The sequence below is a fragment of the Urocampus carinirostris genome, chromosome 12 (assembly GCF_059441175.1).
Source record: "Urocampus carinirostris isolate Australia breed hairy pipefish chromosome 12, RoL_Ucar_1.0, whole genome shotgun sequence".
Classification (NCBI taxonomy): domain Eukaryota; kingdom Metazoa; phylum Chordata; class Actinopteri; order Syngnathiformes; family Syngnathidae; genus Urocampus; species Urocampus carinirostris.
The window spans coordinates 15732265-15755250 of record NC_142360.1 but is presented as its reverse complement, the minus strand read 5'-3'; the positions used below and the strand labels follow the sequence as shown (position 1 = coordinate 15755250).

General features: G+C 41.9%; 1 pseudogene; it reads right to left on the bottom strand.

Annotated features, from left to right (window-relative positions):
- Window positions 1–22057: 22057 nt before the first annotated feature.
- On the bottom strand, window positions 22058–22206 carry LOC148355067 (U2 spliceosomal RNA; annotated as a pseudogene).
- Between the last annotated feature and the right edge of the window lie 780 nt (window positions 22207–22986).

Genomic DNA, 22986 nt, shown 5'->3' with positions numbered 1-22986 from the left:
TATAGGTGTGTTGTGTGTGATTTATGGTGCAAGCTGAATGCTTACATTCTAGCCTTGGCAACCTTGAGAAGCAGCTCTAATTTATCGCGGCCTTTGGACATCAGACTTTGGTTACATAAGCAGGATGTAGCCTGACTCACTAAGTCATGGTGGATGTTTGGCTTAATACCTTTTCAAAGAATACCAAAACTATAGTGAACTCTTATGGTTTTCATTAGTTTATTTTGACATTCTTATTAGTGTTCTTCCTAAATGATTTTTTTTTTCAAATTCAAGCACTCGTTGCTGGCATTGTGTTTAATCGTAACACCTCTATCTTACCGAATGTCCTGCGTTTGTAAAGATTAACTGGGTAACACCCAGAAGGACAAATTCTGTTCGAAGATGAAAACGCTTCATTTTGCAATACTTGAATATCATTTAGGTTCGTTTTCTGAAGGTAACTTGTTAACCTCTTGACACATTTATGCTCAATATATTTCTAATGGCTTTACTAGTAAGAGGACAAATCTAGCATCCTGGTTGCAAACTGGGAAGCTTGGTTGTGCCATATAGAAAATGCCTAAACCCCTAACATGGGAGCCATATTGGATGAGGGTAAGCCCTCCTGGTACGTAGACGTACTTAGCAGCCATATCGTGTGGGACCAGTTTCTATCAAAATGAGGTGCCTACCTGACAAAAATTCAAGCGTGTTGACACAAAGTTTGCGTCATGATTGCCGATTGAGAGCACCTGCGACGGCTTAATTGGCGCTAACAGCTGATTGGTTGTTGCTCTCTTTTCAAACCCCCAGCTTCCAAGAGGAATCCGTCAGATCGTTACGCGAACTGTTGCCTTCAGCTCAGTAAGCCTTTTCGTCCAACTCTGTTCCTGTCCTGTTTTTCTGCCTGATTTTTGTTGCCAACCTGTTTCCGGACCTGACTACCCCCTGTTCTGCCTGCCTGTTACCTGACCTGTTTTGCCCCGTTACCTGCCTGCCTCCTGCTACCGACCTCGCCTACAAACTTGACACCGCCTTTGATCTCCAGCCCCGGCCAACGACTTACTATTCCCGCCTGTCTCCGATCTTCCTCGCTCAACACGGAAGTGCCACTTCCGCGTTCCCGCCAACTGCTAACCGTGTTCGTCGATCCGCGAATCGTGAAAGCAAGCCTTTCTCTCCCTTTTTTATCAATAAAAACTGAGAAAACGAGCGCTATTGGGTCCCGTCTCCGTTCCTGGTTTGTGACAGTTTGTGATCATTGCTTGAAACCAAAATGAACAAAATCAAGTTCTGCATGTAGCAACCAATTCAGTATCACACTCGTCTGAAATTTAAAATCAAATGAAATGACATTATGCGGAGTTCAGGGCAACTTTTTTTTTCAATGAATTGAACATTAGTTGTTTTTTTGTTTTATGACTTACGTGATATTTAGACACAACAAAAAAAGTTTCTATTGTTAGTGTCAGAAACAAAACAAATGGAGAACCCAAACGCGTAATGTTTCACACAAAGGTTTATTGGAATATCCAGGAAGTCAGGTGAAAGCGAGCACCAGGCTGGACAGGGGGAGCAAGCAGCTCACTGGAGCGTGATTGGAATGCGGAAGAGAGTAGATTCACTGGGGCGGGAGATCGGAGTGATGTCAAATGGGCAAAATGGATTGATATCTGGAGCGGGAGATCATAGCCTGGTCGGTGGGAAAAAAAGGGTCAATAGCAGGAGACGATCGGGAAATCAGGAGCAGACGAGTAGGATACGGATGAAGACGGGACAGAGTCAAAGTGCTTGCCTTGGGTATGCAGAGGTTCGCTGACAGACTGACAAGGAGTGACTGGTACCACTTGGAGACTGGCTCAAGTTATAAGTGCATTGTAAAATAGTGCTAGGAAAAATATAACAATAACATTTACAATACATACTACCCTAGTGGTTAAGGGAAAACCAGCCCCAGGTGATGAGCGGGTTAAGTAATAATTATATTATATCTTCGAAAATGTAACTAATGTAAACAGCCAACATAAAGTGGTAAAGAACAGCAGCAGCCAAATTAGTAAGACTCCTGCGAAATTCGTTGACACGACAAAAGCCAAAAATGTAAAGTCGTTTATAACCATGGTCAAGTTAAAGAAATATGTTTAAAACACTTGGCCTAAAGGTGGAAACACAAAAAAAAGGCTTTACGCACAAGGTTCATCGACTATTTACTCTTCAGTTAAACAACAGCGACGATTGCCTACCCCGTCCTCGTGTATCTTTTCGTGCCATTTCAACGACCATTTAAATCTATCCATCCATTCCATCCATCCATTATCTGGACTGGAGTGTCTGTAGGAAACCCACGCAAGCACAGGGAGAACATGCAAACTACGCACAGGAAGGCTGGTAGCTCGATTTGATCCCATGACCTCAGAACTGTGCCACGGACGTGCTAACCACTCAGCTGCCATGCTGCTCTATTCAAATCCAATATTTTGCAATTACTTTGCAAAAAGCGTTTCTTTAATCGAGTTGAATCAGTTACCTTGCTGAAAATGTTAAGTGTATTATGTACATGCATGTATGCAACAGGCCGGACCAGGAAGCAGCTAGACGATCACATTGCAGGGTATATCTACATTGACATAGAATGTATATTTTGAAGTATTTGCCGGTGATAAGAAAATGAATCTTCTTGAAGCAGTAGTTGTATTTTGTTCACTCGGTGTGAAAATAATATTGAATTCGCTCAAGTTTCCACCATGTTAAAACAAGATTGCCATATATGAAGCTTTATATTTTCATCAGTAGTAGATGATTAGACTCACTGGCTGCAACACTATTTACTCCCTCATCATAGAAAAGTTTGCTATTTAGTCAGAAAAAGGAGCGATGCAGCTTAATGTTGTTACCATTTTAAGATGCCTATTCAGCAACTTGTGAAGTCCAGTGAGACCTATTGTTAGCCATGAAGAGACCACTCCCCTTTGTGCTACTACTGCTGGTTCTGAAAGAAACTGCTAGCTATCGCTGTTTGCGGTGGTGATGAAGGGCCCTAAGCAGGCACTTAGTTGAGTTGTGCGTCAAATCTATTCTGGGTGTTCGATAACAGCTCTCGCTTTTCTGTCTCCTCAAGATGACTTGGTTCCCAACACAAACATAATACTTGCTGGATGGAACGTTGTATCTGGGGGGGTTGCACTTAGCACACTGGCAACAAGAACCACAACTTCCACATATCACACTGCATAAGTTCAGATGAGGATAACAAATCGCAATACAGCCCAGCAGGAAGCAGATATTTTAATATATGACCATATTATTTGTCCAATAGTCATCTAGCACAATATGTGGTGATAAAAAAGTTATACCATGGCATAACAATTTGAATTTAGCAAGTTGACTCAGCTGAAAATAGCTGGATTTCAAAACTGCAAATATCTGGGCTTCTTATCTTGGCTCTTGAAATACATAAAGGAGTATATTTTTGGGGGGGAATATATAAGAAAAAAATAAAAGCCATCCATGCGTTGACATTGCATACCATGAGTGGCACATTTGACAATTTCTCAATTGTGTTTGATGTTCATCAATACAATGGAATGAGACATATTTGTCTCCATGTAGGATGGACCCCAGAGGTAAAAGTAGGGCCAGGCAATGAATACAATTATTGGAAGATTTGACATTCTAAAAACTGAAAATGTGAAATTTTGCTAATATGAGAAATTTAGAGAAGGAACTCATCAGTTTGTGCTTACTATTAAAAGTAGTTAGCAGAATGGTAAATACGGTGGTTTACTAGGCATTCTTACAATTATTTTTGTGTTGACTGCTTAATTCTTGTTTGCCGCTAGCTATGGATAAGAGTTTTCGTAACAGATATTAATGTCAGGGTTGCCATAGCGCCCATTTGGCCCCGCCCGTGTGGCGCCAGCTGCGACCCGTTGACAGATTGGCTTCTCTGATATTTAAGCTCTGTGCTCTCACGCACCTTTTGTCAGTCCGTCAACGAACCTCTGCTCTGCAAGACGTGGGTTTTGACTCGGTCCTGTTTCCTGTTGGTATTTCCTGTCCGGTATTGTTCCCGTTTATTTTGTCCTGTTTAATATAGGTTTCCAGTTTCGTTCCCGTCTAGTTTGTCCTGTTTAATTTTGGAAGATTAATATTAATCTTGAATGAATCACCTCCATTGTTTTGATATCAGTCCTGTCACTCCCGTCCTGTCCGGTATCGACCCCATCTGTCCGATATCTGCTCTGGCAATTAGTATCGATCTCGGCGGCCTCTGGCTTCCTATAATTCCATGTCAGACTGCTGCCTAACGTGCATGACTCCTCATATCCCGTAAAATAAAAGGCTTGTGTGAGAAACGACACGCATTTGAGTCCTGATCCTGTTCCGGTTCTTAACAATTAATGTTAAAAGTGGGGTGCTACCGCAGCCTCCCTGTGTGGAGTTTGTATGTTCTCCCGGTGCCTGCATGGGTTTCCTCCGGGCACTCTGGTTTCCTACCACATTCCAAAAACATGAATGACAGGTTAATTGGTTTGTCCAAACTGTCCCTAGGTTGAATGAGCGAGTGAGTTGTTTACATTTATATTTAGCACCCACGTGACCCTACTGAGGATAACCGGTGCAGATAATGGATGGATGGATGGATGGAAGGTGGAGAGCTTCATTCGAGGTGTCCTTGAAAAGTTGGAAGAAGAATACGTTCTCTGTTAAGTACGTGTCAAGAATGCCCATCTCTGTTCAAAGAGCCCTTATAATTGTTTCTACTTTGCTAGGGTCGCGGGGGTCCTGGAGCCCATCTCAGCTAACATTGGCATATGGGGAGACACCTGAAACTGGTTGCCAGCCAGTCGCAGGGCACGCGGAAAAAATCACTCGCTCATTCACATCCAGGGACAATCTAGACTCTGCAATAAATCTGCCGTGCATGTCTTTGGAATGTGTGAGGAAACCAGAGAGCCTGGAGGAAACCCACGCGGGCTCGAGCAGAACATGCAAACTCCGAAAATGAATTAAAACCATACCTCTAAGGATAGGTCTGATGCCACTAAAAGTGCATGTCAAGAGGGTTAAAGTATTATAAAACCAAAAACTCCATGTATAAGACTTAAATTGTACAAAGCAGACAAGTGAACTCTATTTATGAATGTATTTTAAAGCGCTTGATCCCCGCATAATCATCGACAAATCCTGTTGTGTTTACTTCCTTTTCCAATAATAGTTGCCATAAAATCCTTTGAGCTCATACAATCCACAATTTATGTTATCATAAAGTCAGCACCAACCAAGAATAGAAAGGTAGCACACTTGTCTTTTAAGAATGTTGACAGGAAGAGGCAGGCTTCTTTATCTACTTTTTTATAAGTGTGAGATAACGTTGTAGCAGATTTGCTGGCACCAGCAAGACAAGCCCTGGGTAGGGTCTTGTTTGCCTAAGCAGTCATTTTTCATTTTTCATTTCCTTTCTGAACATGTGTGTCGGTACATTTTTGTTTGTACTCTTAGAAACAGTGGCGATTTGCTTCTTTTGGGGACAAAATTACAAAACAAACAGAGGGCTGTATCTTCTGGAGCCTGGTCACAGAGCTGCAGTAGTTGGGACATGAAGAGGCTACAGAGGGAAATGTTAGTTTCAATATAGTGTCGTTGGGAAAAAATTGAATGGAAATAAATATGTGAGGAGAAGTTTCCACAACAATGGAGGTGATTCATTCAAGATTAATATTGTTTCCTGTGCTATTATTTGTTAATGAAGTATTTAATAGTAATGGGAATTCCTGCTCCTTTTCGAGAACCGGCTCGTTTGGCCTGCTCTTTTGGCCCCCAAACGGCTCTTTGGATTTTTTGTCGTTGCTTTAATTGATATTTTACCAATCATTATACTGTATAATATTATGCATAAAATTACTTAAAATTTTTTTTTGAGATATATTATTCTTTTAAATCATATTTACATAAATTCAGGGTCCGTACGCGAACTTAAAATCATTGAAAAGTCTTGAATTTTAATGATGTGTTTTCAAGGATTGAAAAGAGCTTGAATTATTGGTAAAGTCCTAGTAAATGTTTGAATTTTTTGCCTTGTTTCTACATAAAAATGGAAATACTGCTTTGCCATTGCATTTCTACTTCTCTCTTTAATGCATGTCCCGACCAGAACAAGCAGTGGACTCAAATGCGTAACGTTTCACACAATGCTTTATTAAGGGATCGGGGAAGTCAGGGCGAGAGGAAAAAGACAGCGATCTGGTGCTCACTGGGCAGGAGGAGTAGGAAGCCCTCGCGGCCGGTGACAGGTGGCAAGTCGGGTAGCCAGGACAAGAGAATAAAGCGTGGTCGGGGATCGGAAGCAAATCGGGTAGCCGGGACAGGAGATCCAAGCGTGGTCAGGGATCGGAAGCAAGTCAGGTAACCGAAGATGATCGGGAAGCCAAGACAGGGGATCAATACAGGAAACAGAGGACGGAATCAGGCAGGATGCAGGAACAGGTCGGAATCAAAACGGCAGCCACAGTCAAAAAGTGCTTCCCTTGCATGTGCTGAGGTTCGCTGACGGACTGACCAAGATTAATCGAGAATGAAGTGCTTAAATAGGGAGAGGGATAATTAGGGAACGAGTGGCAGCTGGGGCTGAAAGAGTGAGCGCAGGTGAGGGCAATTAGTGGGCAAGTGACAGAATTGTGACACTGCAACTAGCATTAGTTTGTACGGCATTGTCCTATCAAGCGTCACCAGCCCCTACACCTAAACAGGGCACTATGAAATGTGTACTAGTGCAAGGATTACGTATCAATTATGTACATTTATCGCGGGCGACAGAAAAAATTAAGGGAATTTTTCCCATTTACATATACTCTGAGACTCAGTCTTTTCCCAAAATCCAGCAGGTTGAGGAGGCTGTGAAATGAGTAGGTGGGGTACCAAGCAATCCTGGTGAGGTGGGAGTTGTAGATTTAACGACATTATATTTTGGATGAATATAGGCGGAGTGGTCAGCTGACGTGCCTCTCAATGTGACCTCATTGTGTTCGGTCCACACAGCTGTGTCCTTCTTAAATGGGGATCACCTCAGAATCCACCGTCAAAAATCCACTGATTGAGATTCTAGGTAAAATTAAGTGGCACCATTGAAAATCTGTGTCACGTTAGTCTCAACTGACCTCCAAATCGGCACATCTTCTATTCCCTGTCGCGTACTGTAGTGGCGGGATTCAATTGCAGTCATAATGACATGCAGAGACTCCCAGCTCAAACAAAAGATTTGCACTTGGCGTAAGCAGCCTCACAACAAGTTTGAGTGTGTAGCTCTGGAGTTCTCCTACACAACTTACTGCATATCATATCTTGTAGTTAACACCAATTTTGAACCTAGCCCCACTTTACGATGTGGATCAGGACTTTGCACTGGTTCTGGGCACAAATGTGAAATAAAAATTTCCAGGACACATTTTACCCAAGTAATTTCACACATTATAAATAATGTCAGTCATATAAATTAGTGCTTCTCATAAAAGTTATGAGATGTTATATTTAAAAGAATAAAAAACTGCTACTGTTAGAATCCCTGTTAAGGTCAAGAGAACATTATATGAACAACCCAACATAAACACGCCACATGCTGCATTTGGAGAAAGAAAATGATGCAATAGATACAGATTAAGATCAAGTTTTTCTTCTGGACCATGATAATTTAAACAGCTGGCAGAAATGACCAAAAACATGTTTTGTATAGTAAGTGAACTTACATTCATACCAATTTAAAATTTTGCCTTTATCCATCCATATAATTTCTTGTGTATGAATGAATGATCAATGTATGTATTATTTGCTTATTCCTTAGGTTAGGTCCATAACAGCAGAGTTTAAACTACTGCTGCCACTACTGGGTAACGAAAGAATATTCTTTTCATAGTTTTGATGCAGGGTCGTAAGTCGAGCTGGTCAATTAATATCGTTAGTTACCTAAATCAGGAAATCGAAAGTATGCATTTAAGAAATTACGTGAAAACTGGTACTGATTGTTAAACAACGGTTAGTATTTACCTGAAGCAAAATAGTATAATTAGATTTCAAAATGTCTTTATTGTCATCAATAACAGCATAGTGAACATTCTTTACAATGAGATTAGACATGGCACTCCAGCATACACTCATACTAAAGACTGAAAAGAGATAACAAGAATATCAGGATGAATGAGCTAGTGCTTAGAGACTGGCCTAAGTTCTAAGTGCATTCTAACTATGCTAACTATTTGCATGTTGGTTTTAGATCAAGGGATGGTGTAATTGTAACCTGTGCAGTCCTTTGAGATATTTTGTCATTGAGGGCTATACAAATAAATAGGCCTTGACCTGAAAAATAATATATGAATACCGGTACCTATTTTCTATCTATCTATCTATCTATCTATCTATCTATCTATCTATCTATCTATCTATCTATCTATCTATCTATCTATCTATCTATCTATCTATCTATCTATCTATCTATCTATCTATCTATCTATCTATCTATCTATCTATCTATCTATCTATCTATCTATCTATCTATCTATCTATCTATCTATCTATCTATCTATCTATCTATCTATCTATCTATCTATCTATCTATCTATCTCTCTCTCTCTCTCTCTCTCTCTCTCTCTCTCTCTCTCTCTCTCTGTGTCTCTGTCTCTGTCTCTGTCTCTGTCTCTCTCTCTCTGTCTCTCTCTCTCTGTCTCTCTCTGTCTCTCTCTCTCTCTCTCTCTGTCTCTCTCTCTCTCTCTCTCTCTTTCTCTATCTATCTGTCTGTCTGTCTGTGTGTCTGTCAAAGAAAAAAATGAAATAAAAAATTAAAAAAAGGAAAAAGTAGCAAAAAACACACACCTACATTTTTTGGGACCATGGCCAACCCAAATGCCCAAACACCCAAACAAGTTGAGCACCTCGGAACCCAAGTTGGTCATGCTATCGTCTTTCCAGATGAAACAGGACACAAGAAAGAGGCCATGATACCCGGGTCAGGGTGACATAACACACTCTTCTGTTCAACAGCAGAGCCCGACAGCTTTCACTGGTTTACCCCTGCCGCATCATACGGGTGTCATGCGCATTCTTAGAACGCGTCTAACCATCCCACGTTTGTATACATAGGCTACATATATTTTTTTCACAGTCTGGTGCGCTTGTTTAGGGTGGTGATGGCCCTGGGGAAGAAGCTGTCTCTGACTCTGTTACTCCTTGTTTAGAGGAAAATACAGTACCTATCACAGGGCAGGGGGTCAAATAAGTGGTGGCCGTGGTGAGAAGATTCTTTTATAATATTCTTGACTGTGCTGTGGTATCACAATTAAAACAACCGTGCGTATCTGATTATTCGATTTTTTTTTAAAGTAAGTTACTTAGCGGCTCAGGCCGGTTCAGGCTTCAATACCCACGGGTTGGGTAGGGCAGAATTTTTGGCCCGGTCTTACTTCTAACAGAATATATTCCTTAATCAATGAACATTTATTTAAATACACATTACTCAATAAAATGGAGATTTGATTTTTGAGTCAAATTGCCCCGCCTTAATTGTGAGGACCTCTTATAATCAAGCCTATTCATGAAGAAAAGAAACACACTAGTCACGCACAGGTTCTTTCAGCTAAATGCTAAGTATTTTGCTCGCCGACTTCCATGATGTGTTGTTACAATTTTTCCATGTGGCCCCTTTTAACTTTGAACTCCTGCGCAAGCAAATGTCCCTCTAAGCTATTCGCAGGGCAACCTCAGTGAGTAGATCCTAAAGATAGCAAATGTGGAACATGAACATTTGCCCAGGGCGACATTGTGGGAAAGACGTAAAGCGCTTTTAAACCCAAAGTCAACAGGCTCCACTGGAACCAATTAGCGCGTCGGATACATCACTAGGACAGAAGGTGACAAGCTCGAGGACCGGCCTGGGCCTGCCTGTGCCTTAAAACAGGACAACACACCACCTGGTTATTTAAACAAACCCTGTCACACATAGTTTCCAATCAGTTCCAATCAGTATTTATTGCAAACAGCCCTGAAACATTAGGAGCAGACACAGTTAGTCAAAAGCAACTATGATTATGAGATTCATTTTTGAGATTAAACTGGATTCTCTGGTAAAATCCATTAGTCCTTGGTGAATTCCATTAGTCTTCGGGAACTGTTTTTATCATTTTAATTTATATCTTCTTCTTCTGCCTTAACTTAAAATGCTCTGTTGTCTCCTAGATCAAACTACAAAGATAAATACCGTAGTTGTTTTAGGAGAGTACAATTTTACATGCAACCAATTCAATGACGGAATTTGAGAGTCGAGCAGTACCTTATACTTCCATTGACTCTATTGTCACGTTTATGATTACGTTTTGGGACTGGGAGTTACTGTTGTTTTGAAATTTAGAACTCTCTGATTTCCAAACGTATTCCATGTCAGATACTGCTGAGCAATCCCAATGCATTTCTTTTTTTAAACAGTTATTTATGCGCTTCTTTTATTTTTTTAAATGTATTTGGTGCCCTCAGGGAAATTCATTTTTACTGACGGAAACGGTGGGTACAGTCAGTGCTGTTGTAGCGGAGCGTGCGCCAAATGACTGATCTACAGCACCTAGTATTCCCAGGCAAGACCCCACCCAAGTACTATCCAAATTCTTTCTGAAACTTAAAGTTATTTTTGATCAATTCAATCTTGATCTAAGAAGTGCACCATTGTTTTTTTTATTTCGCAGTGCGCCACTGAGTGTTACAGGCCAGTGTCACTTGTCATTACGAGAAACAAAAGAAAATATAGTAAGCTCATCCCTAGATTTTGCATTTTTACTATTTTTGTCACTGCCTATTGTCTGTCCAAAAGGGAGTCCCATGACAGCATTAGGAAGTGTGAATACAAAAGCTGAAAGTCCAAAACACAACACTGTCTTCTGAAAAAAAGTGAAGTGTCTCCTGATTCACAGTCTTAATTTGCCCGTGTATATACTGTATATATTGCAGGACGCCTTCTCCGTCTGTCAACTTGTTGCTCTGACATTCCGCACACTCCTTTCTGCCTGATTGCGGACCCCTGATTCATGAGTAGACTGCTGCCCCCCACTCCCTTCCCCTGCCCATGTCCTCTCATCCATAGTAGACAGACACAAGACCCCAGCCACCCCCTTCAAGCGCCTTGGTCACCCCACCCCCGCCTACGCACCACCACATATCCCGGGACATCTGTGCCTCCTCACCCCAGTGCCACAATCAACTCGACATTGGGATTGAGCTTTCTACTCTGATCCGACGGACAATACACACTTTCGACTGAAATCACAGCAAAACAATAGAAAAAAATATTTCCTGGGGAGGAAGCTTCCATCACACCCATGATAAGCATGGGAGGAAATGAGAAGATTTTAGTGATTGCCAATGTTCCCAGCTATGAAGGGTGAGTCAATTAAAAATTATCATTTGCATACGATTATGTTGACATTTTGGTGGTCGTTCCCTAATTGGAATCACTTAAGATGGATTGTACACAAACATGATGCAAATCTACACTGGTACAAAGACCGCATTTTGAATTCTAACACCTTTTTGCCTGATGTATTATATTACATGCACTGCAAGGTGCAACATATGAAACCATTCCAGGAACTTTTGCTAATGACGCAGACTCATCAAGGACATTGTTCTCGCCTTTTACTTTCTATTATTATAGCCTCTTGCAATTGATTGTTTGGTGAAAAAAAACAAGTTGGGAGGATATTAAAGGCAACAACTTATTATAAATGCACAGCACAAAAAGCATGCTTTTTATCTGCTGTGCACAAAAAAAAAAATCTTGGCTTTGTTCTTGACTACACTGAGTGGACGTTCTACAGTTACACTGTCTTGCAGATTTGTGGCAGTCTGAAGGACTGGACCGTCTGCCGGAGTTGGAAATGTCATTCGATGCACAAATCATATTTAAGCAGGCTTCCAAATTGGTAAAATATTGGTAAACTATCAAATATTTTGTTCTGGTCATACTGGAAGGTGTGTTACCTCCTCTCGAGGTTTCTAATTTTCCTCATGCTGTGGGATGTTTGAGTTTTTCTTTGCCTGTAAATGTGACCTGTGGAGCCTTTTGAGGCTCACTGTGATTAAGAGCTGCACAAATAATTCCGACTTGACTAGACTTGAAACCTGCATGCAGCTTCAGGACAACCCTGTCACAGCGTCTTGATAACGATTTGGCTGCATAGGTTTTTTTTTTTACTACAAAAATTGCTGAGATTGACAGTGATGACATTGCAGTGATGACATGGGTGCTTGGCTAGGACTGTGACAAAAATGGCCGCCTTGTCAAGGCAATCTTGTATATAGTAACTATATCAGCCAGGCAACATGTTTATTTTTAACCCTGCTAATTAAGTGGCTCAGGAAGCCTCATTAATGTACATGTGTTATCAGAAAAATGTGTCCTCGTTTTTTTGTTGTTGAGTGATGATGCCGTGTTCTATTCTCTCCTCGTACAAATGCTCCAACACCCCAGTCACATTCCCATGGTTTATAGGATTTGATAGCTGTTTCCATGCAACCTCAAAACAAGGACATCAAATGCTGCTGGGAGAACAACCCTCACAGCACTCCAAAATCCCCCAGACTCACTTCATTTGGGACTAACCCCTTGTTCAATATCATTCATTTAAATTTTCCTGACAAAAATATGTTTCAATTGAAACATGCCAACAGAATTAAAGTAATGGTTATTGAATTGCTTAAAATTTGGGGTATCAGTTGATCGTGATGACACAAAACAAATATGATTGGAAGCCTTAGCAGAATGTTAGCAGCTAAGTTGGGGTTTTGGGGGAAGCTTAGAACAGAGTTAGGAATTCCAAATAAATTATACGTAATCAGTTGCTTCAACTTTGGAGATGTTGGCCATTGTAAAATGAAAATTCTTCACCAAAGATACAGTCAACGTGGTGTTTCCAACCTAAGACCCCACCTCACTAAAATGGCTACAACCAGATACAACCGTGTTCAAGTTTGGGGCTCTTTACTGTAAATTTGTTTGCTCAACTAAACTTGTAATTGTGATCTAATTAGAATTCATCAAGTGAAGCACATATTATAAAATTATTTTGAAAGAAGTACTCCGTACGTCAAACATCTGACAAAAAAAAAGAAAAGATTCAGACGTCAGTGTCACGAGGCGTGGTGTCGTGGAAGGGAAGACCGGACCAGAAAAAGGCAGGAGGCATGAAGGGAGAACTCAAATGCGTTGACGATCCATAAGATTTATTTTACAAAATAAAAGTCGCCCAATACTCCGGGGCAAAACAGAACAACACAGAGTTCCTCCGGCACGAACTCAACAGGACAAGGCATAACAGACTAAAACAGGACAAGGCATAACAGACCGGGATTGTGAAGAATGAGTAGTAATGAACCCGCAACCGCAGAGCCCACCATGCAGCCTTAAATACAGACCCACCATTAGTGGAAATGCTTTCAGCTGTTGCCCAGGGGGCGGGGCAGACTGGTCACCAAGGCGACCGTGACAGAGCCCCCCTCTTAAGGGACAGCTCCCGAGGTCCCAAAAAAGAAAATATTACAACCTCACGCCCCGGAATGGTTCGACGCTCACGATTGGGGCAACCCCGCTCCCTCCTCCGAACACGCAGGAACGGGGAGAGGCAGGCGCCATCTGCGTCGGGCGGATCGGAATCGGCGCTCGGTAGGGGGGGGTCCGGCGGGCAAGCTGGACAGGGGATAACAGACAGGCAAAATCAGAGCAGAATCAGAACAGGTAAACAGGACAGGCCTCTACAGAAGAGTCGCACTCAGGTCAGGCCTCTACAGAAGAGTCGCACTCAGGTCAGGCCTCTACAGAAGAGTCGCACTCAGGTCAGGCCTCTACAGAAGAGTCGCACTCAGGTCAGGCCGATGCAGAAGAGTCGCACTCAGGTCAGGCCGATGCAGAAGAGTCGCACTCAGGTCAGGCCGATGCAGAAGAGTCGCACTCAGGTCAGGCCGATGCAGAAGAGTCGCACTCAGGTCAGGCCGATGCAGAAGAGTCGCACTCAGGTCAGGCCGATGCAGAAGAGTCGCACTCAGGTCAGGCCGATGCAGAAGAGTCGCACTCAGGACAGGCCGATGCAGAAGAGTCGCACTCAGGACAGGCCGATGCAGAAGAGTCGCACTCAGGACAGGCCGATGCAGAAGAGTCGCACTCAGGACAGGCCGATGCAGAAGAGTCGCACTCAGGACAGGCCGATGCAGAAGAGTCGCACTCAGGACAGGCCGATGCAGAAGAGTCGCACTCAGGACAGGCCGATGCAGAAGAGTCGCACTCAGGTCAGGCCGATGCAGAAGAGTCGCACTCAGGGGGTTCAGATTCAGAAGAGTCACACTCAGGGGGTTCAGATTCAGAAGAGTCAGACTCAGGGGGTTCAGATTCAGAAGAGTCAGACTCAGGGGGGATCAGATTCAGAAGAGTCAGACTCAGGGGGGATCAGATTCAGAAGAGTCAGACTCAGGAGGGATCAGATTCAGAAGAGTCAGACTCAGGGGGGAACAGATTCAGAACAGACAAGACAGGACAGGAAAGACTGAACAAAATCAGTACAGGGAGACTCAAGGCAGGCATGGGAGTCGAACAGGCAGGCATGGGAGTCGAACAGGCAGGCATGGGAGTCGAACAGGCAGGCATGGGAGTCGAACAGGCAGGCATGGGAGTCGAACAGGCAGGCATGGGAGTCGAACAGGCAGGCATGGGAGTCGAACAGGCAGGCATGGGAGTCGAACAGGCAGGCATGAGAGTCGAACAGGCAGGCATGGGAGTCGAACAGGCAGGCTTGGGAGTCGAACAGGCAGGCTTGGGAGTCGGAGTCGGGCTGGCACGCAGGGGAGACGGAATAGCAGGCAATCGGCACGGGAGTCGGGCAGGCAGGCATGAGAGTTGAACAGGCAGGCGTCAATTCCTCCCGGGAGTCGATTCGAGGCACAGCAAGGGCCACGACGGGCGGGGCCGTGGTTCGAACGAGCAGGGAAGGCCAACTCAGTAGGCGCCTGCCGAACTGCGCTCTCCAGCTCTCCCCAAGTCGCGCTGGGATCGTTCGCTGAGTTCTCTTTGTTGGCGGGTTCATTCTGTCACGAGGCGTGGTGTCGTGGAAGGGAAGACCGGACCAGAAAAAGGCAGGAGGCATGAAGGGAGAACTCAAATGCGTTGACGATCCATAAGATTTATTTTACAAAATAAAAGTCGCCCAATACTCCGGGGCAAAACAGAACAACACAGAGTTCCTCCGGCACGAACTCAACAGGACAAGGCATAACAGACTAAAACAGGACAAGGCATAACAGACCGGGATTGTGAAGAATGAGTAGTAATGAACCCGCAACCGCAGAGCCCACCATGCAGCCTTAAATACAGACCCACCATTAGTGGAAATGCTTTCAGCTGTTGCCCAGGGGGCGGGGCAGACTGGTCACCAAGGCGACCGTGACAGTCAGAGGTTTTTCTTTGAGTAATTTAAAACTCCCGTTAGAAGTCCGGTCGTTGAAAGCCCCAAAAAATCCTGTGCAGGATCCTGCTGGTTGCTCTCTGTTAGGAGATGCCCGTTTTTTGTAAACAGTCTTATTTCCAAGTGAGAATCAGCTCCACCAAAATCAGAGATTGACAAGAACCCGCAGAAACAAGGACTAAAGCAACAATGGGTAAATATTCAGTCCAGGTTTGGTAATCGAGGCAACATTATCGTCGGCGATCCGGTAAATTCACGGTCCAATCAGAGCAAGTGACACCAACGGCATGTTGGAAAGGGGCCAATAGGAAATGACCAAAAAAGGCAACGGAAAGGAAGAGGGTGAGAGAGAGAACCACAAACCTGACAGCCGTACTGTGACAGAGATGGCATCGTCATTGCATTAAAGATGAGATAGAATCTTATTGATGCCTATAGATTTGTAAGAAATGGCTTAAAATCAAATGCCTGTATTTTAAGTAAAAAGCCTGCCAGATCTTGTCCTAGTCACACGTGTTTTTCTATTCAAGAGATCGAACACAATTTTTTCCTGAAATTCCCATTGCTCGGCAAATGGGTCGTGGCTGCCTATTTATCTGAAGCTACATGGTCAGTCTTAAAAAAGGGATGATATAACATTACAGGGATTCCTGGCCACTTCTTGGTTGGTTCCCATTTCAGTAGTGTTACATTTGAACTGTTCTTATTGTTTTTAGTTCTTTTTTGGGTTAAAAAGTCAAGTTTTAAAATATACACAAATCTGTAGAATAATTGCAGTTTGCAATCTTTGTTACATTTGCCTTCCACTAGTACCTATTTTGCAAAGATTGAGACAAAAGTTCCTGAGATATAAGGTGGCCAGGCCTCTTTTCGCTCAAAACATCAACTTTTGCCATCACTGTCAACCACCGCACCAGTTCTCATTCGGATGAAAGTCTGCTTAGTTAAGCCCATCGGAATGGACAGCAGGCTATTCAAAGACAGAGACACTAGCACTTTAAACAAAGCTCCATACTGTACAATAGTATTACGTAATAGCTCTTTAAAGCAACCGCAATGCAAAGCTGCGGATGGAGCTCATACCATTTGTCTGCCTGACAACAAGCGTTGTGGGAGCTCTTTGGGCAGGTCTTCACTCATGGAGCGTTTTCATTTGGGGCGTCCCATAAGAGCAAGACCCATACAACCTCCTGGTGTGCCACAGCGTGCCAAAAATAAATGTCTTTAAAGTGACTTGACCTGACCTGGGATCAGTCGTACTGCTCGGTCCATTCGGGCTCTCAGCACCCCTTGTCCATCTCAATGCCACTTGACACCTGTGGAAGATATGCGGCACATACTTCATTCTTGAAACTTACACGTCAAAACACCAAAAGTTGAAGGTGTTTCTTTGCAGAGGCTGTCAACACCTGTTGTAATTCTAAGGCGGTGATGAGAGTATCTACTTCGTTAAGGACATGAATACTCCATACTGACAGGTAAAGTCCTTTTAAAGTGTAAGTTGTCATCTTTAATTTCATCAGGGTAGAGTAAGTTACAATAGCGGATCTGCTGAAGCTGTTCTCTTTACTTCTTGTTTGGCATTCAAGTACGATCTGGATAAAAGTGCAGAATAGGGTTTTTTTTTCTAACTATTGATTATTTTGGTTAATTTGTTCTTATAATAGATGGCAGGATTTGCAGACAGCTTGGATTTCAATTGAAATTTGAAAATAGGATTTGGACATCTAATGTTGATCAGTAGCTGTAACTCTTCTGCTAGCCGTGGATTATAAATTACAACTTCTGTTGTGCTGTGTTGGAGATGTGTTTGTTTAACCAAAATGTCACCCATATCAGAAAGTGAGATCTGCAAACATTGGCCATTGTCGCAATACTGTTTTATAAAAGATGGCTTGCGAGTGAGATATTGATGTGGATAAAAACAGGGAGAAACAGCAAGATTTTTGTCTAGTGAAATTATGTTCTCCAAAATAGGCTGATTTACAATGATTGGAATCCTGTTTTTAAGGACATATATCCTGTGATTTTCAGTCCTGTCACAATCAACCAACTTTCACAGCATCACCTCTTCGCGGATATGCATTGTGCTCTGCATTCGGATTATGTTACAGTCTTTGAAAACAATATTTATTGTTGTTTTAAAGAGAGACTGCAAAATGTTATCACTAGAAGTCGCTGTATTATATAATGCAACCGAAAACAGCCACAAAGCATAGGGAAGACTACAAACAATGGAGACTCAAAGGGACCAAACCGCCTTTTCTTTTAAATTTTGCCCAGCCTTTTTTGTTTTTTAGGGATACCCAAAGCACCAAGATGGTGGACAATTATCTAAGCTTACTTCAGGTGAGCCTCAAGTTGGTAAAATAAATAAAAATTTGTTGACCTACGAGTATGTAAAAAAAAAGCATGTTCATGTGATAGTTAATTGAGTTTTCATTTTTAATGAACTAAGCTTTTTTTACCACTAGGAGAAGCCATATAATACATTATGTCCCTTTAAGCAAAAACGATTGTAATTCCTTCTGTATGTTTAACGCTTGCTAGGGCCTGTAAAACGTTTATGTAATTAAATTATCAGCTATTGTAAAGTATTTCACTGCATAATAATTGTAAAATAAATAAAGTTACTACTTTACAAATTTCACTTATCCCTGTTTTTTTTTAACTCAACCACAGTGAAAGCTGAGGGATTACTCCCAGTTCTTTCAAAATAGAACTTATTTTGGTGGGGACCGTTTTCGTCATAAAGTAGGACCACTTGTTGATGAAAATCAGGCCTCTGAGGCAAAACAACCATTTGTGTACTGCACTGGACTTGTGTTGTGTCTAAAAGACAGACTAAGAGTAGGAAATTTTAAATATTCAAATAAAACCTCGGACATCAGATTTTTTTCCCCAATAATGTTTCATTATTACTTTGACATCATAAGTTAGTTTTTTAAAATTTAGCTTATCTTGAAATGCTAACTGTAGCACTATCAAGAGCATGGATGAGAAAACCTCAGTGTGAAGGGTCAGCACGGTTATACGAACTACAGTATGCAAATAGAGCTGGGGTCTCAAACTCATTTTAAATCAGGGTCCACATGATAGAAAAAAAGCACTCTCGGGGGAGCCGGACTTGTAAATTAATGGCTTAAAAAATCTGCTTTAGCTGAAGGGTTGGGGACCTTTTTTCTAAATATATTGTCCTTTGAAAAAAAAATCAAAACAACTTATTGAATTCCTTTCTACTACTGCACATTTAACTCGGGGAAACTCACACAAACTGGAAAGTGGCAATAATAACCCACAAACACTCATCTAAGTGCAAATTATTTAATATTTTAAAGGTTTGTTTTAGCCTTGTATTTGTTATTTTTTTGTTAAATAACAATGTTGACCTAAATTTGTAAACTTTGTCACTACAAATGTTCTCTGGTTGATGAATTGTAGTCAGCAAATTCACCTACAGCTGGGGGTTTATTTTACAAGTGGCACATAGCTTTGGGGACATCCAGCTGACATGTTTGCAACTCCAGGTCATTTTTTGATGTGATGTGGCTCATTTTTCTCGTGTGCTTCTCTTATTGTTTAGCAGGACTGATACGGCCAGCGGGCCGTGTGTTTGACAACCCTGACCTAGAGATTGAAGAATTGCTTGTGTCATTTCTAGCTAAAACCCTAATGAAAATATCTGCCGCTCATAAAAAGGAACAGAAGAGTCCGACTTGTATGTTTGTGTTTACTGAGACTATGTCTTCACTTTTTTGGAATCCCAACTGTAAATCATCAAAACTTAAAGAGCCGCCACCAGCCGCGATCCCAGCTGTCCACTTCAGGCCACCCTTTTGCTTTTAGACTTGAAATTGTAGACGGTGAAATCCCCTTGGGATTGAGGAGAGCCCTGGCCGCTGCATAAGTCACGCATGCACGCGCGCACGCTCATGCATGCACGCGCACTGTTTTGAAACGACACACCGTCTAATTGTAAAGCGCGTCCGGGACGTGCATTCTGGGGGTAAAAATAACCTCAGTAGGCTTACATGACCCCACCCCTATGGACCCCGAGAGGTTTAGCAGGTAGAGCAGCGAGCCAGCTGTCTCATGCAGGCGTCAGGCCGGATTTCCATATCATCAGTCGTCCAGTTTAGATGTGATGCTGCTCTCCACCGGTGGAATGTGTCAAAGCATTTGGCCCAGTGTCCCAATGAGCAGCCTATAAAGATATTGCCATAATCCTTGGACATGGTGGCACCGCGATCAAGTATGCCTTTGTACACATTGTTGGGCACGTTGCAGAAAAAAAAGTAATTAGTTACAAATGCTAGTTGTTTCATTTAAAAAGTAATTGCGTTAACCACTAGATTACTGACGCACTGTTTTGGGGGTGATGGACCCATGTTGGGGAAGCAGAAACAGAGGCATGGGTGCTCAAAAAGAAGGATGTTATTTAATACCAAAAGGAGGTACAAAGTGACAGGGGATCACAAACCAAAGAAATGTCCAAACAAGAAACAAAAAAAAAACTGAAGAAAACAAACCTGATGTGGTGGTGGAACTGAAAATAATAATCACAAAAGTTCACTACAGCCCCTTTTTATTCTCCCAAAACGTGCAATTAGAACCATACACAGGGTAGGATATTGAGACCATACTAATATTTCCTTCCTGCAGTCCAAATTATTAAAATTAGATTATTTAGTAAAATTTCTCACTACACAACTGCTATTTAAGGTCAACAAAAACATAGTTCCAGAAAACATCCATTAATTATTCTTTCGGAAAGAGGGAAATTATAACTTAAGGGGCTGTAGTGAATTCATAATTCCAAAGGTGAGAACCACCAGGAAAAGTATGTGTGTGTAGTCAATCTTTGGAACGGTTTGCAAGACGAGATCAAACGGTGTCCAACTATTCACTTGTTCAGGTTTAGATACAAGCGAACATTCCTGGCGGAATACAGAGATGAGGAGGGTGGGGTATGAGTGGTGCGGGAGATTGGGAATAGTGCGTCTAGTTAACTTTGTGTTATTGTTGCTATTCTTATAACTGTTATTATTAATATTATTACAATTGTTGTTATATCATTGGTATATTTGGTGGGGAAGATGAAGGGGTAGGTAATATAAGCATTTGCTTCTTACTACCCCTTTTCGAACATATTATGTAACGTTATTTTGTTGTTGAGTTATTGTTTTTGTTCTGTTTTTATTTTGATGTTCGAATAAAGTTTTCATTCAAAATGACCTCACAACATATCCTGTCTAAATGACATTATAAAGGGTCTGGATAGTTAGGGACAAGTGTGGAGTGAATGGACACACCCGTGTCCAGTTCCAAACCCAGTTGACGCCCTCTTGGGAAAGGGAAACTAAGAACATCAGAGAGGCTTTACCTCTCGCCACCCAGACATGAAACCAGGAGCGGCCGAAATTTTTTCTAAGTTTTGGAGGTGGTGGACCCATTTTTTACAATGTTCTTATGACAGCACCACTGTAATCCCAGCCTTGTTCATTTGTTATATTCAGCACTGTGTTGCTGATGGAAAGAGAGTTAAGTGTGACTTCATGAGCGATGGACAGCAGTTGACATTGTGATTCTCAATCTGCTTTAAAAAGTAGTGGAGTAACGCACCATAATCTAACAATAGTTGAGCTACAAAGTTTTATCAATAACACTTTACAGCAATCTTAACCGAGAAAAGTAAGTGCATTCCAGGAACATGTACGTTTATAACGCGTTACTCCTAACAGGACTTGTACAACATGAATAATTTTACGAGTCTGTTTATTTGTAAAGGAAAATAATGTGGCAAAACGAACAGATCGGATGTTTCTCTGAAATGGTCCTCATATCCTGAATCCCAATAGTTTAAGCGTTCCAATGGTAAATGGCATGACATATTTCAGAAATTGGTGACATCGTACAGAGATGCATTTGTTTATCAAAAGTCTGGCAGGCCCACCTGTGGGCTGTCGGAACTTTGAGGGGTACCGTATATTATTGAAACTCTTTCTGTTTAACGTCTTTCTTTGTAAAGATCTCATGTTTCAATTTGGGTACATGCGGCCAGGGTTGGGTAGGGTTACTTTAACTTGATTACTTTCAATTACTTTTGGATTACTCCAATACCAAATATGCTAATTAAAAGACAAAAGTAACCAAATATGAATAAAATTACTAAATTTTGTGCAGGCTTGGGGAGTAACGGAATACATGGAACGGCAAAAATGATGTTGGCAAGCTGTTTGGATTTATTTTCATTTTGTTTCTGTCGCATTTTATGTTAGTTTTGCCGGAGATCAAAGAGATCAAAGCCAGGAAAGAAAGCTTACCACGTGTTGTGAGTCATAATTTTATTCATATTTAGTTTATTTTGTCTTTTATCAGCATATTTGGTATTGGAGTAATCCAAAAGTAATTGAAAGTAATCAAGTTAAAGTGGGGGGTTTTGGGGTTTTTAAGGGTTATTGATCTATCTTCGTTATTCATTATCCATTATCCGTTATCAGTCATTATACGCTACAAAGCCTAGGAGCCGGGACACTTACTCTCAGCCAAAAGGCTAAGCTAAGGTCCTAGCCCTAAAGCCTTGTTGCGATCATTGCGAATGCACAGTTCCCGGAGGTACTGCAATACCGGGCCGATGCGTGGAGTGGACAGAGCAAGCTCTTATTCCATCTCCGGAATGCAAAAATCAAAAGGCCAAACTAAGGACCTAGTATCTAAGCCTTGCCAAAAGGCCAACAGCCAAGCTAAGGACCTGGCATCAAAGGCCAAGCTAAGATCCTAACCTGACTGACGCTTGCCGGTACATCTGGACTTTAACCCTACCCAACCCTGCATGCGGTTTATAGTCAGGTGTGGCTTATGTATGTACAAAATGTTTTTTTAATATACTGGGTGCAACTTATAATCAGGTGTGCCTTACATTCTGAATTTTACAGTAATATTTTTACACCTTGATATAATGATTTGACTTCTTGGTACAGTAATCTGTTGCTCTTATGAGGTTAACCTTTCACAGTTTCGCTACTTCACGGATTTCCATTATGCGTTTTGTACTGCATTGTGATTGGCTAAACAGATCCTAAAACATCAGGTATTGGTGGAATTAATTAATTAATTAATTAATGTTGACTGTACAGAATACAGTACTTTTGTTTTTCAAAAGAATGATTAGACCCGTAAAGATGTTTTGTATTTTTTATTTTGATATATAATCTAGACCAGGGGTAGGGAACCTATGGCTCAGGAGCCATATATGGCTCTTTTCATGAGTACATATGGCTCCGAAATAAAATGCAACTATTGCACATCTGTCTGTGGCGCTCCAAAGTCAAGTGATTTCATCCCGATTTTGGTCCATATAAAGCCAAAGCAACTTAATGCAGAAGTTCGATAAGAAACCATTTAAACTGATGAATAAAAACGCTGGCATATGACTTTGATTGGGTGAGCAGCACAGGTGGGCGGATCCCTGCACACAGTGCAAGGCACTTCCTTCTCTCTCTCTCTCTCTCGCTCAGTGCAG